A 14,030-nucleotide genomic window follows, 5' to 3' on the forward strand; every position below is an offset into this window, starting at 1 on the left:
ACTATATTCTATGCCATTACCTTTTCTTCCCCATAGTTTATGATCTTCGAGGAAACTTAACCCCAAAGTCATACTCCTATTTTCTCGTCCTGCAACACCTGTAACTAGAATTTCATGGCCTACTATTTCTAACATGCCTTCATATCTACTAACAACAAGTTGCTGCAAATGATATAAGTCATCACAAGGGAAAAAATTATCTTTCTTAGTGATGTCAAATATAACCCATATTTCTTTCCATCCTTCAAGGCATCTAAATTTACGTTATCAACCCTAATCTATTGAGGAGTTAAAGCTCTTAATAAATATTTCTCCTTTCTAGCCTATAATCCCATATTCCAAAAATGACATCCTGCTACTAAACTCGATTCTAGAGCTTAGTGTTCTATCTAGAACTGGGTGATCTTTTATGATGATATCAACACCACCAATTCTAGGTATCCTTATTGGATCTGGTGTCATTACCTTGACAAATTTCTTGAAAATTCTAGGAATCTCAATATACTCTTTCTTAAGAAATAAATCTGAATGATGTGTATTAGAAAGGGCATATGCAATTCTACAAGTTATAGAATACGGTCTATTACCTTCTTTCATTTGATCTTTCCTTTTAAAATCTTCATGAAGGGTTAAAACTCTACTGAAGTCTTGATCTGCTAGGTTCTATGCAATCCTAGGATGAATGTCAAATATCAATTTTCCTGCATACAGATTACCTATCATTGTTCCAAGACAACCATCTCTTAGGTGGATAAATGTATTTCTCAATCAATTCATTCCTTAAAAGTTGCTTTTATTACTCCTTCAATAGTTCATATGTGGATCAATTTCATAGACACAGCTACTTCTTCTCTAAGCTTACTTAATTTTTCAAGAATTTCTTCTTTCGGAATCAATTGCATCTCCATCACATTACCAGTAAGTTCCATAGGTACAGCAAACTCACCTAAACTTACTTTGTAGATTATGTGATGTTTTCTTTGATTCAGAAGGGAGTATTTTTGGCTAAAAAAGGAGAATTAAATCACTATGAAATCGTGACAATTTGCGTAGTTATCATTTCCATTCCTTTACTAAGGACTCAGAAGGGAGAATCTAATATCCCCTTCGGTAGTGAAATAAATAGGTTGACGCTTGCTTTTTTCAGCAGGAAAAAGGAGTGAAATTAAGCAGTTGGTGGAATTTCTCCTAGATTTCTTACTAAAATATAAAATCCTACTAGTTGGCTGAAAGATTTAGAGACCAACTGATTCAGAGGGACTTTGAGAAGTGTGGAAACATCAACAAAAGTTTAGGCAAGGAGAAGTGCAGACAAACCTCTAACTGGACAAAAGAAACAAGGAAAGTCCTTAGGGGGAAATATGGGCGATCTCCAATAATAGGGACCTAAATCACATATTTAGTAGGTATTCCATACTTTTTCCTCACAATTACTGCATCACTCTCTTAGAAGTAAAACTAATAAATCCCAGTGGATTCCACCACTGAGACCACAAGTCGGTCCTCTACCTTTCTCATTTCCTCCTCCTCTCTATTATTCCCTTCCTCTTTGCTCTCACCTCTATGGCAGGAGGCAAAGTCTAGCAGCAGGCTTTTTCCTTTTCCTTGTCTAAGGAACTTAACAAATCCATCAAAAACTCATCCACCGCCCTCTCTTCTATGCTATTAATCGACATGGTCGGCAGAAAACAAGAGAAAAAGAAGGCAGGGTTACTTAGAGAACGACCGGAAGGAAAATAACAAGATTTGGTGCAGGGTAAAAAAAACGAAAACACCATAAAAGTAAAGAAGGCGTGTGAATGGCAAGAGACAGAAATTGCCTTAAAAAAATCAACAGTCCAGCAGTCTCATCCACATAGGACTCGATGTATTCTCTCATAATTGTCAAAACTCTGTCAGCTTAGAACACATGTTTTATACGCAGGTGATGGACTCTCTTTTCTCTATCTTTTTGTAATCATCAGTCATTGCTTTTTTGCAAATTTGTTCATATTTTCCTTAATCCACGTGCATCAGTCTCCTTTAGGCAAAATGACTCTCTTAACGAAAACAACCTAGCAAGGTAGTAGCTCCCACAGCCCACCAGGACTCACCATGCTTATTGAACAAAAGCAAGGAAAATCTTTTTTCTAGGACTATTTTTCCTACTCCAGTTGTCCAACACCACATCTTGTAATCTAGGAATAGGGGGACTGATGATACCCACTCAACAATTTTTCACAAAAGCCCAAAGCAAGGATGCGGACCCCCACTGAGCAGCCTAGCCAATTAGGATCTATTGGCCTATGAGTAGGGAGGTAAAAGCCCATTAGTTTTTTTTTTTTTTTTATCTTTACTAATCTAGTGGGCCCAAGAAACAAGCTCATTTTAGTAATCTAGTTGCAATTAAGCTGTTAACAATGAATTCTCAAATTTTCAGGCAAACAGGGCAAGACTTGGTCAAAGAATCATATCTGAGTCAATATGAGTCCAAATCACGAATGTATTCTTTAGTTGGATAGCTAACACGAGTAGCTTCAAACGGCATATGACTCTCCACAGTTGCCTTCCAAATCTTGCTCCACGGGCACTTATAAATAGACCTAAGGTATAATCATTTTAGTAACATCTACTCTAACACTCAAACTTTTATTCTCTCTCGATTTTGAAACTTTTAAAAGCTCACTTTTTTCCACTCCACAAGATTTATAACACACTATTTTCAACTATTATTCTCATTTATTTCATATTTTTCTTTCATTTCTTTAGTAAATCCTTTATAGACTTAAGCATCAAAGTATTAACCTTTATTTTGCAGGTTAGTCCCTCTATAATTTTAGGATATTCATGAAAGTCCTTCGATATTTGTACTGTTGTTGGACCCCCATACACATAAGTGGGAATACTTGATTTTAGACATTCATCTTAATACTTTTTCTCTACATTATTTTTATTTTTGCTTTGTGTCTTAATTAGGCACGCTTAGGCAATTAAACTTGCGAGAATCTGACAATCACATAAGTTTTTGATGTATAAAATCTAAGTATTGCATGATAATTTATGATGTATAAAAACAGATACGAAGATACGAACACAGCGATACAAAAATTTTAAAAAATTAGAACACAATGCAGCATTGATACAACTATATATAATATATTTTTTAACTCTAATATATACTCCCAATTTCTCATAAAATTAAAATATTAATATAAATATAAAAAAAGCATATCTTATATTTAAATTCTTAACCAATGTGGCTTAAAAAATATATCATCATTTTATTTTAAAATGTACACAATGAAAAATTTTGAATAATCCAAATTAGTTAAATCATTATGACTTCTCTCAATATTTTAATAATTTAGTCCCAAAAGTTTTATTTTAAGAGGAGTGAATTAATTTTTTTTATTAAGTCCAGAATTCTTTTTTTTTTATTAATAAAAACAACACAAAATATTTTGAAATTCTAAAAAGAATTCTAAACGTGTCAAGAACATGGCGGACACGCCAATTAACTTGTTCTTAGAGTGTCCAACACCACGTACTTTTTTCTTTTTTCGTTTTATATTTTCTGACATGTGAATATCGTGTTTGATACGTGTCCATATACAACACTACGTGGTATAACTTTTTAGAATATCCTTACATAGATGGTAAGTCATGTACTTGTGGTTGAACCACGTTACGGTAGCAAACTTTCATCATTAATTTAAACACAATAAATATTTTGGCGTAATTGCAAAAATAGTCCTGTAAGTAAGGGGGGGTGGCGTTCTTGGTCCCGTAACTATAGGACTGGCAATTTTGGTCCCGTAAGTTTCAAAAAGTTCGCAATTTTAGTCCTCCGCACAAATCTGGCCAATTTTTGGACAATTTTACCCTTTCACAGCTTTAAAATGTGCAGTTTAGTCCAGTTTCAATTATTTTGCATTCTAATGTATATTTTCCACTCATGCTCAACAAGAATGGTATCAGAGCCTAGGTTTATTGAAGAAATATAAGTTTATATTATATTTTGATATTATCCACTAATGGAGGAGACTTTTTCAAGAAAAAATGGAACCGAACGAAAGTTCGAGTTGCTCTGAAAACAGGAAATATTTCCAGATTCTGGAAATACAAAGAAGAGAATTTCTCATGGAAATTCTTGACAAGTGTGACAACGGTCCCAAGAGGATTGATCTAAAACTTCTCACGCCAGAAGAAGAACAAGAGTGGCTGAGAAATTTTGAAGTTCGACAAGTACTACCAGGAAATGCAGTGAGACGTTTACACTCCACTAAAGTCCATGGTAGAATTCCAGCCAAGAGAAATGGAACGGGGAAATTCCTACATAATTTCAGTTCAAAAAATTATGACTGATTGGAAGGAACTCGAGCCATATACATCAAAGATCTCCCAAGATCTGAGGGAGATACAAAAGACGGTCCAAGACTATGGACATAGGTTAATACATATACCTATGAAAATAGAATCTTTGAGCCAAAGGGTGGACGAGATACTTAAGATCCTTCCGGATCTACACAAGGGCCTTACAGATCTGAGGATAGAAATTACAGATCTAAAGAAAAATCAGAGAGAGAACCCTGAAACATCTAGATCCAGACAGGAGCGAATCAGGGACGCCCTCGGAACAGTACCCCTTCTACACCAGAAAGGGAAGGCCACGGAGATTCCAAAGCCAAAGTCAAGAGAAGATCTGATCATTGCATCTATCAGATCTATAAAATAATGGAGGTAACAAGAGCAGATCTTTCAGATCTACAAGAACTGGCGGAATCCTTTTCCCAACTCGGGATCGTGGATTTAGTCAATATCCAAACAAATGAGCTCACTCCAGCACTACCACTGCTGGAAGGAAGTACATGTTCTAATGATCCTCCACAGGATCAACTGATGAGGGAGAGTGCGGATTTCCACACTAATGCCACACCAACATTTGTGGGAACCAGATTAAAGGAAAATCCAAGAAGAAATCCAAAAAGAGCGCCGGAGAATACACCTTGGGCAAGGACCATGCTCCAGCCCTTACATCCATATGGCGCTATACTAAACCTGGATATTATCGATTTCCGAAATACTGAAAAATTGATAGACGAATGGGTTGCAGCAATCAAGATAGCAGCGACTACCCTAGAACTCGACAAAGAAAACTTCATAAAGCTTGTGGAGTTGAGCTTGGAGAAATCTGTAAAAATCGGATGGGATAATACCCCAGAAGATACCAAAGCCAGCATCCTTGCTGGAGATTCAAAAGGCGCGATAGCTGACCGGCTAGGAAGGCTCATCAAGATACACTTCATTGGAGATGGATACTTTGAAGGAAGTAGGGCAGAAAAAGCTAGGGAATATGCACAAGCTCTTTTCAGCCTCGAATTAAGAAGTATTTGCGCAGTAGATGAATATATCTATTGGTTCTGCAAGTATTTCTTCCAAAGCGGAGTAGCAACAGAAGTAGCAGCTCCAATGTTTTTTGCAAAAATATGCAGTCCATGGAGGGAAATGTTGATTCAATCATACAAAGTACCTGAAGGACAACTAGATTCAGTGGCACGAAGAATGTCTTTCCTTAAAGACAAGTTGAAGGATTGGTGTTATCAAGCATCCATCCAGAAGAACATGAAAAGACTGAGAGGTAAAATCAAACGAACCCCTCTCTGTTGTGATAACAATGATTTTCCAACTATTATAGGAGAATCAAGTGAGCCAAAGAAAAGGAAGAAGCAGAATAATGACTCCTACACTAGGAGTTCCAGAAGAACTTTTTCCCGACGGAGATCATGGTGGTCCAAGTCCAAAGCCAGAACATACAAATCTGGACAAAGAACAGGACCAACAAGGGTTTCATCCCAAGGATCTAGACGAACAGATGTAAGATCCACCGGAAGAACCCCTACAAGAAGAACTTTCAGACGAGCCCATACCCGAGCCAATGAAAGTTTTAAAGATTGCAATTGCTGGACTTGCGGAGCAAAAGGACATATATCTCCCGATTGTCCGCAAAAACGTGGTGAATTAAGAAAATTTGAAGCCACGGATGACATCCTAGATGCAGTTTACTATGGTGACTTGGTACCCATCTACCAATTCGAAGATCTTCCTTCAGACGAAAGCGTCTATGAGGAGGAAATAGAGACTGATTCGGATGGATCTTCAACCGAGTCAGAATAACTACAACAAAGGAGATAGGCTTCAAACCTCCGAAAGCCTATCAGGATTCTTTTCCAGAATGACGGTGTCAAACAAAACCATGGAAAGAATCATGCGGCAAGATTCCAACCTCAGCCCAGATGATGGATTTAGGATTGGAGGAATTGAGAAAGTCCTGAACCAGATAGGACTAAACCAAAGGAAGCATCACATAATCTACAAAGTAAGTTCAGGTGAGTTCGCTATACCTATGGAACTTACTGGTAATGTGATGGAAATGCAGTTAATTCCTAAAAAAGAAATTCTTGAAGAATTGAGTAAGCTTAGAGAAGAAGTAGCCATTACTATGAAATGGATCCACATAGGAACTATTGAAGTAGTAATAAAAGCAACTTTTAAGGAAGGAATTGATTCAGAAATACATTTATCAATAATGGATAGAAGAATCAATAACTTAAGAGATGGTTGTCTTGGAACAATGATAGGTAACTTGTATGCAGGAAAACTGATGTTTGACATTCATCCTAGGATTGCATACAACCTAGCAGACCAAGATTTTAGTAGAGTCTTAACCCTTCATCAAGATTTTAAAAGAAAAGATCTAATGAGAGAAGGAAATAGACCGTATTCTATAACTTATAGAATTGCATATGCCCTTTCCAATACGCATCATTCAGACTTGTTTCTTAGGAAAGAGTATATTGAGATTCCTAGAATTTTCAAGGAGTTCGCCAAAGTCATGACACCAGACCCTATTAGAATACCTAGAATAGGTGGTGTTGATATTATTATAAAAGATCACCCAGTCTTAGATCGGACACTTAACTCTAGGACTGAGTTTAATAGTCGAATGTCCTTTTCGGAAGATAGGATTATAGGCTACAAAGGAAAGGAGAAAGAGTTACTAAAAGCTTTAACTCCTCAAGAGATTAAGGTTGATAACGTAAAACTTAGATGCCCTGAAGGATGGAAAGAAATACAAGTTATATTTGACATCACTAAGAAAGAAAACCTTTTTCCTTGTGATGACTTATATCATTTGCAGCAACCTGTTGTTGGAAAATATGAGGGCATGCTAGAAATAGCGGGCCTTGAAATTTTAGTTGCAGGTGTTGCAGGAAGAGAAAATGGGAGTATGACTTTGGGGTTAAGTTTCCTCGAAGATCATAAACCATGGGGAAGAAAAGGTAATGGAATGGAATTCAGTCTTGATGGTGTCACCATAAAAATTGAATGACGAGTCCCTTTTCTATATACATATCTGTTGGTATGTTGTATGATCAATATAAGACGGAGTATTTTGCAGCTTATATTGATTCAGGATCAGGTATTTGCATGGCAAAACCTGGAGTTTTCCCTAAGGAAGCAAGGGAAACCTTACCCGTCATTGCAGGAAGGGATTTTTCACAAAAAATCCTGATACTCAATAAGGGAATACGAGAAGCCAAGATCATGATTGGAGGAGCATTCGGATCACCCTGGTTCAGGGTAAAAACACCTCCTATCTACTTTCATGATACAGGTGCCGATATCTTGTTAGGTAACAATTTTATTCAAACATTTGCAAGATATATGCAGGATAATCAAAGGAATCTGTTAATCTTTACTACTAACTGTGGTAGTGAGATACAGGTGTTGCGAAGAGAAAAGGCATTTAATAGGATAATGCCAATAAATTTTCGCAGCAAACGTGGTGATTTTGATGCCAAATTAACTCATCCAAAAATGCAGGATAAGAGAAAATTTGGTAAGGTCCTTTTGTCTTTCAGGCAACAGGGACTCATAGACAGCGATAGCTTCTATAAGGAATCCGAGGAGGAAATCCTGAACCTTAAAGAAGCACTATTGGGAATGAAAGCACTCGACATCAGCGAAGAGAGCAGACTTTCTCTTGAGAATGTCAAGAGGCTTATCCAGAGGAACTTCAGCGAAAATCCTCTGGCTTGGTGGGATAGGAACAAGATCGAAGCTACTCTGAAGGTCAAAGAAGAATGCAAATACGAGTATGTTAGATACAAACCTATCCAGATGAACATGGAAGATAAGAAGGATATGCAGATGATAATCAAAGAGCATATTAGTCTTGGACTCATCGAGCCTGGAATATCTACCTATAGTAGCCCTGGATTTTTGGTGAGAAACCATGGCGAGATCAAGAGAGGTAAACCCAGGTTGGTAATTAACTATCAAGGCATTAATAAAATTTTAGAGTTTGATGGTTATTACATTCCTAGTAGAGAACACTTAATTGATTGCATTAAAGGAGCAAAAGTGTTTTCTAAATTCGATTGCAAATCTGGTTTCTATCAGATTAAAATGGAGAGCGAATCAAAGAAATTTACTGCATTCTCCACACCATAGGGACAATATATCTGGAATGTGCTTCCAATGGGTTTAGCAAATGCACCCCAGATATTTCAAAGAAAAATGGATAATCTTTTTAAAGATTACTTCAAATTCATGTTTGTCTATATTGACGACATATTGATTGCATCAAAAAATATGAAGGAACATATTAGACATCTTGAAATATTTTCTGATGCATGCTATAGAGAAGGTTTAGTACTTTCTGAAAAGAAAGCTACTATTGCAGTCAATAAGATTGAATTTTTAGGAATCCTTATTGACGAAACAGGAATTGAGTTGCAGGACCATATTGTGGAAAAAATCCGCAATTTTCCAGATGTACTCAAAGATAAGAAGCAATTGCAAAGCTTCTTGGGAGTCGTTAATTTTGCAGGAATCTTCATTAAGGATCTTGCAAGATACAGAAAGGATTTCCGACCACTTCTAAAAGAAACGGAGAGTTCAAAGTGGAAATGGGAAGAAATCCACACCAAAAGGGTTCGTGAGCTGAAACAAGTTTGTAGTAACCTTCCAAAACTTGCTATACCGCAGGACAGGGACGAATTGGTAGTCTACACAGATGCCAATGATTACAGATGGGCAGCAGTGCTCATGAAGAAGACAACTACAGGGGAAGAACCCTGTAGATATACCGGAGGGTTGTTCTCAGAACAACAAGCCAAAGTTTGGCACATAAATGAGAAAGAATTCTTTGCGGTTTGGAAGGCTTTCAAAAAATGGCCTTTATTTTTACTTGCGAAAGAATTTACTTTAAAAGTTGATAATACTAATGTCAAGGCTTTCTTAAAAAATAAATTAGAATAAAAAATAGAGAAAGCTCGTATTATCAGATGGCAAGCTGAATGCCAATATTATTGTTATAATATTGTCGTTATAAAATCTCATGAGAATGTTCTTGCAGATTTCCTGACAAGAGATGGAGGCATCTAAAGCAAACTCCATCATGCTGAGACTCAGGCACCTCCGGGAAAACCTCGAGGAGCTTGACAGAAAGTTCGGACAGCTAGCAGTTAATGCTCAGGTTGCCGGACAAATCCAAAGAGCTGATCTAGACACGGTCCAGGTCGCAATAAAGAGTTCCTTATTAGCATCCACTTTGCTATGGAACGACTTACGAGAACCAATTCGAAAGGCATCACCTTCCGGGATGACTCGCGAGTTGAGGGAGCATGACCCAAAACATGCCTTTAGAGTACAGGGCTCTACACCTGTAGCGTCGGATTCAAGTACCGATTGCACAAGGCCATCACCAGACTCTGGTGAAACGGCAACAATTGAGTCTCAGGAAGTGCAAACTCCTGTTGATTCAAGTCAACCCAACACCTCTGGGGTTAAAGAGGGAGAGATTAGCCTTAGGCCAATGACGGGCACCTCTAAGGCTAATACTAACGAATCAATATCTTCTTCTGCTTGGCAGGATTATCAGCGTATGTGGGAAAAATTAATTTTCCGCAAAGGAGTCAATCCGGGCAAGACCATTATCGAAACGTCTGGAAAATATAATAGAGTCTGGATGTTAGAAGGGTCTAAACCAGAAGATGTAAGAGAATGGTATGATTTTGGAGCTCTTGCTTCAGTTCATACTATGTCACCGAGTTTTCCGGAAATCTCAAAACTCCCGGAATGGATTAGTGGGGCGGTCTTTGATTCATGGCAAAACAACCCCCACTTAAAAAGAGGCGATGTTCTGGAGATAAAATTTATTTCAGTAGCTCCAGAAACTGCAGGAAAGGGGTCTCATCCAGCATTCCATTTCATGAAGCTGCAGAGGCCAGATATGGTAGCTTTTAACAAAATCAAAGCTGCCTCAGGAGAAGCTCCCTTGGTATCAACCATTAGTGAAGATAGTATCTCTACCAGGAGAGCTTGTGGACTATGGGTCTGTCTCACAGAGATGGACAAAGTCAAATATCCATTCAAGATTTTCTCAAACAAAGTGAATGGATCATTCCTGTTAAATTCGATGACAGGAAAAAGCACGGAGTTTGCGGAAAGCTTATTCGAAAAGAAGAGGATGTTAATATGGGAAAATAAGCTGCCAGCAACCGAAGCCACAAGGATGAAGACGTGCAACATATTGCATGTTGGGCAATGGCATAACCATCTGTGCCCTTGCTGCGAGAAACAAGAAAAGCTCCTGTTCGGGACAAAGATTCGAATCACGAAAAATAAACCCAAATCGGACCAAGACAAGGGAAAAAGAAAAATTTTTACCAAGAGAGGTAAAAGTTAAACGATGTAAAAGGTTGAAAGGATAAGACTGTCGGTAGAAAACAACAAAAGCCAACAGTCAACAAAACAAGGAATACAGCTGGAAGTCACATGGCCGACAAACCATAATGACCAATAGCTGGAAAGGACGGGGCGATGACGTAAGCAATGACGTCATTTGAAAAGGACAAGGTGATAACGGAAGCAATGACGTCGTCAAAAAATCAAGTTGGAGTCCGAGTTTGAAGTCCGCGGACCCCTATAAATAATGTGGCAATGAAGCAGAAGGGGATCATCAGAAAAAACTTCTCCTACTCTTCAAAAGAATTATTCTGAGTGTTTTCAATATTTCTAGTATTTTAATCTTTCAGTTTATGGGGGTTTCCCAACGAGTCTAGTCCTCTATCCTATGAGAGGCTAAACAGTTGTCTCCTCCAACGGAGGAGTAATATCTATGTAATATTTCCTATATTTCTTCAATAAAAAGTTAGGCTTCTGTTCAATTTGTTTATCCAAAACTTTATTAAGTCCCAATATTGGAGTCCATTTCACGCCCTAAGGTAGGAAACGAAATAGGGCTGTGCTGTTTGTTGCTGAAGGAGCCAAGTATCTGCGAACCATCTACTGCGGTAGTGTGGTTGGAAGAAGTCCGTAAAACCGAGGACTTGGAATACCCGGGAACAAGGCGGTCGAAAAAAGGTATGAATTTATGAGGGCTTAGTTTATTTCGGAAGCATGTTGGGCCAAACTTGAAGCATGATAGGGGCTAAGGTTCATTTTTCGCTAGAAGGGCAAAATGGTCCTAAAATAGGCTGAAGGACCAAAATTGCGAAAATTCGAAAGATACAGGACCAAAATTGCCACCGCGATAGTTAGAGGACCAAATTTGCCATACCCCTATACATACAAGACGAAAAATGCAATATTGCCTAAATATTTTAGTATTGAAAAACAATAGACATCACACTGAAGCAAAAAATAAAATACATATACAGCCAAAGTGAAATAAAACATGCAATTTACTGAATTCGAAGATGGGAACAAATATAGCCCAAAGGGTACAAGAGTTAAACGGCTTATTCCAACTATCTAACACCTCGTTGTGTCCGCAGCAAGAACTTGATCTGCGAAAGTCTTGAGATTGACATAAGAGGTACCACCTTCCTTGGCTGCTTCCTTTGCCAAGTCTCTCCATTTCCTGGCTTCCCTTCTCATTTCCTCTCCTCTTTCTCCACCATCCATAACAATCTCTAAGCACCTTTCGATCTCATCAGCCTTTACAACTCCTCCATCTTCCGGTTTGCGTACACGCAATCCTGTCCTCCAGAAATCTTGTATGAGTTTGGCATTTATGGTCTGATCAATCCATTGCGGGAACGCCACCACAGGCACCCCTGAAGCTAGACTCTCAAGCGACGAATTCCAACCACAGTGAGTGAAAAAGCATCCCACAGAAGGATGCGACAGAACCTCCACCTGAGTACACCAAGGCACAATCTTGCCTTGCTTTTCCAAATCCTTCCCACAGCTCAGCATTTCCTCTAGTTTCTCACTATTGTCTACGCCTCTGATCACCCAAAGGAATGGCCTTCCGCTTTTGATCAGACCTTTGGCTATCTCTTCCGTTTGTGGTTTAGATAGCTCAGAATAGCTGCCAAAAGCTACATAAACTACAGATAATTTCTCTTTGGAGTCCAACCACTGTACATAATCCACAGACTTCTGAATCAGGTCACCTCCAAATGCAGTATCCGAAGGGTCCTTTCCATCTAAAAATGCGGACGGAATTAGTGGCCCTATATCCATCCACTTGTACTTATCTATAACACTCAAAGGCCCGGGCTCCAAGGCTTGAAATGTGTTCACAAGGACTATCGGGCTATTCTCTCTGTCAAGAATCTCAAAATTCTCTGTGAAAATTGGCACTGCAAAGTCATGTGCGTCGGTGTTTGAAGGAAATAGAAACGCTGGCAGATCACTAGGCTCGAACACCGGTAGTCCGGGAAGCTTAATGACTTCATCACTTGGCGCAGCATCAAAATACTTATGGAAGTAGTAAAAGTAAACATCAAAAACAGTGGCTGGTTGGATCCAGAGAAGAGTTACTGGAATTTGAAGATGGGAAGCCACTCGACCAGCCCAAGGGACAAGAAGACTGTAGATTACACGAGTAAAAGGATGCCCTTCTTCCCGTTTTGCCCGAACAGTGTCTTCCACTGCCTTGCTGCCGTGATTTCCGAGTGCAGACATAAAGTTTTCAAACTCATCCATTGAATAGCCGTCGTCATAACCATCGGTAAAGGAAACGAAGTCGATTAGGCCATCAACTGTTGAAGAAGTTGTGGTGATGCAGCGTATGGCGGATAGGCTGGTTAAGAAGGTGATCTTAACGCCAAGTTTTGAGAGGCGCTTCGCAAACTGGAGAGATGGATTAATATGGCCTTGAGCTGGAAATGTGACGAGCAGCACATGGACCATTTTCACAAGGAAACCAACCGAGAAGAGCAAGCAGTAATAGTCAGTGTCTCTTTGTATGATGTGTGAATGGTGTTCTTCGTGGATTACATTGAAATTGGATCCTATTCTACTCTCTCTGTATTATAAATTTGTGTTTGTGTGTCACGTGATGTTCAATTTTTTGCTGGAAAGTGGGACACACATAATTAATATCCAAACCCCAAAACCGCCTAAGGGTTGAGCTGATCCATCTGAAGTGAAAAAATTTATAACCCCAGACTACATTATATATATGCACATATATCTGTATTATATTAATACATATTATATATTAATTGATTAAGATAAGAATTAAAATATTTTGAAATAAAAAAACAAGATCGTCAGTTCCTTTCACTAGCAGCCGCTGTGATAGAACGAGCTGCTCTAGTTTAAGCTTAAGTCGATCCTTACAACATAGAATAGTTTATGATTTCTTGATGGTTGACTGCTATATCTTAATTAGAGAATCGACCGGTCACTCATGCTTGAAAGAAAAAGAATAAGCGATGCCATTGAATCTGTTAGAGGAAGGCTAGAAGAAAGTAGCTTATGCCCGGCAAAGTCCGATCGTAGAATAGAAAAGGAATTTTATAATTTCAAAATTTTAAATTAACTTTCATTCAATTAAACAATAAGTTCGTAGGACATGAACATATATTGATCCTATGCTACTCTGTCGGTATTAGAAATTTGTGTGTGTGTGGAAAGAATTGAAGGGCAGAATAGCATTATTTGCAGAGGCACGTGGAAAATTCTAATCCATAGGTAGGTAGCTTTGCCTCAGCATGCCACGATTCATTAATAATGGGTGGCTTTCATTT

At 38.4% G+C, this 14,030-nt stretch overlaps 1 pseudogene; it reads right to left on the bottom strand.

Annotated features, from left to right (window-relative positions):
- Positions 1 to 11,711: 11,711 nt before the first annotated feature.
- Positions 11,712 to 13,410, bottom strand: LOC105176054 (UDP-glycosyltransferase 75C1 pseudogene; annotated as a pseudogene).
- Between the last annotated feature and the right edge of the window lie 620 nt (positions 13,411 to 14,030).

The sequence above is a fragment of the Sesamum indicum genome, linkage group LG13 (genome assembly GCF_026168435.1).
Source record: "Sesamum indicum cultivar Baizhima isolate 11 linkage group LG13, ASM2616843v1, whole genome shotgun sequence".
Taxonomy (NCBI): domain Eukaryota; kingdom Viridiplantae; phylum Streptophyta; class Magnoliopsida; order Lamiales; family Pedaliaceae; genus Sesamum; species Sesamum indicum.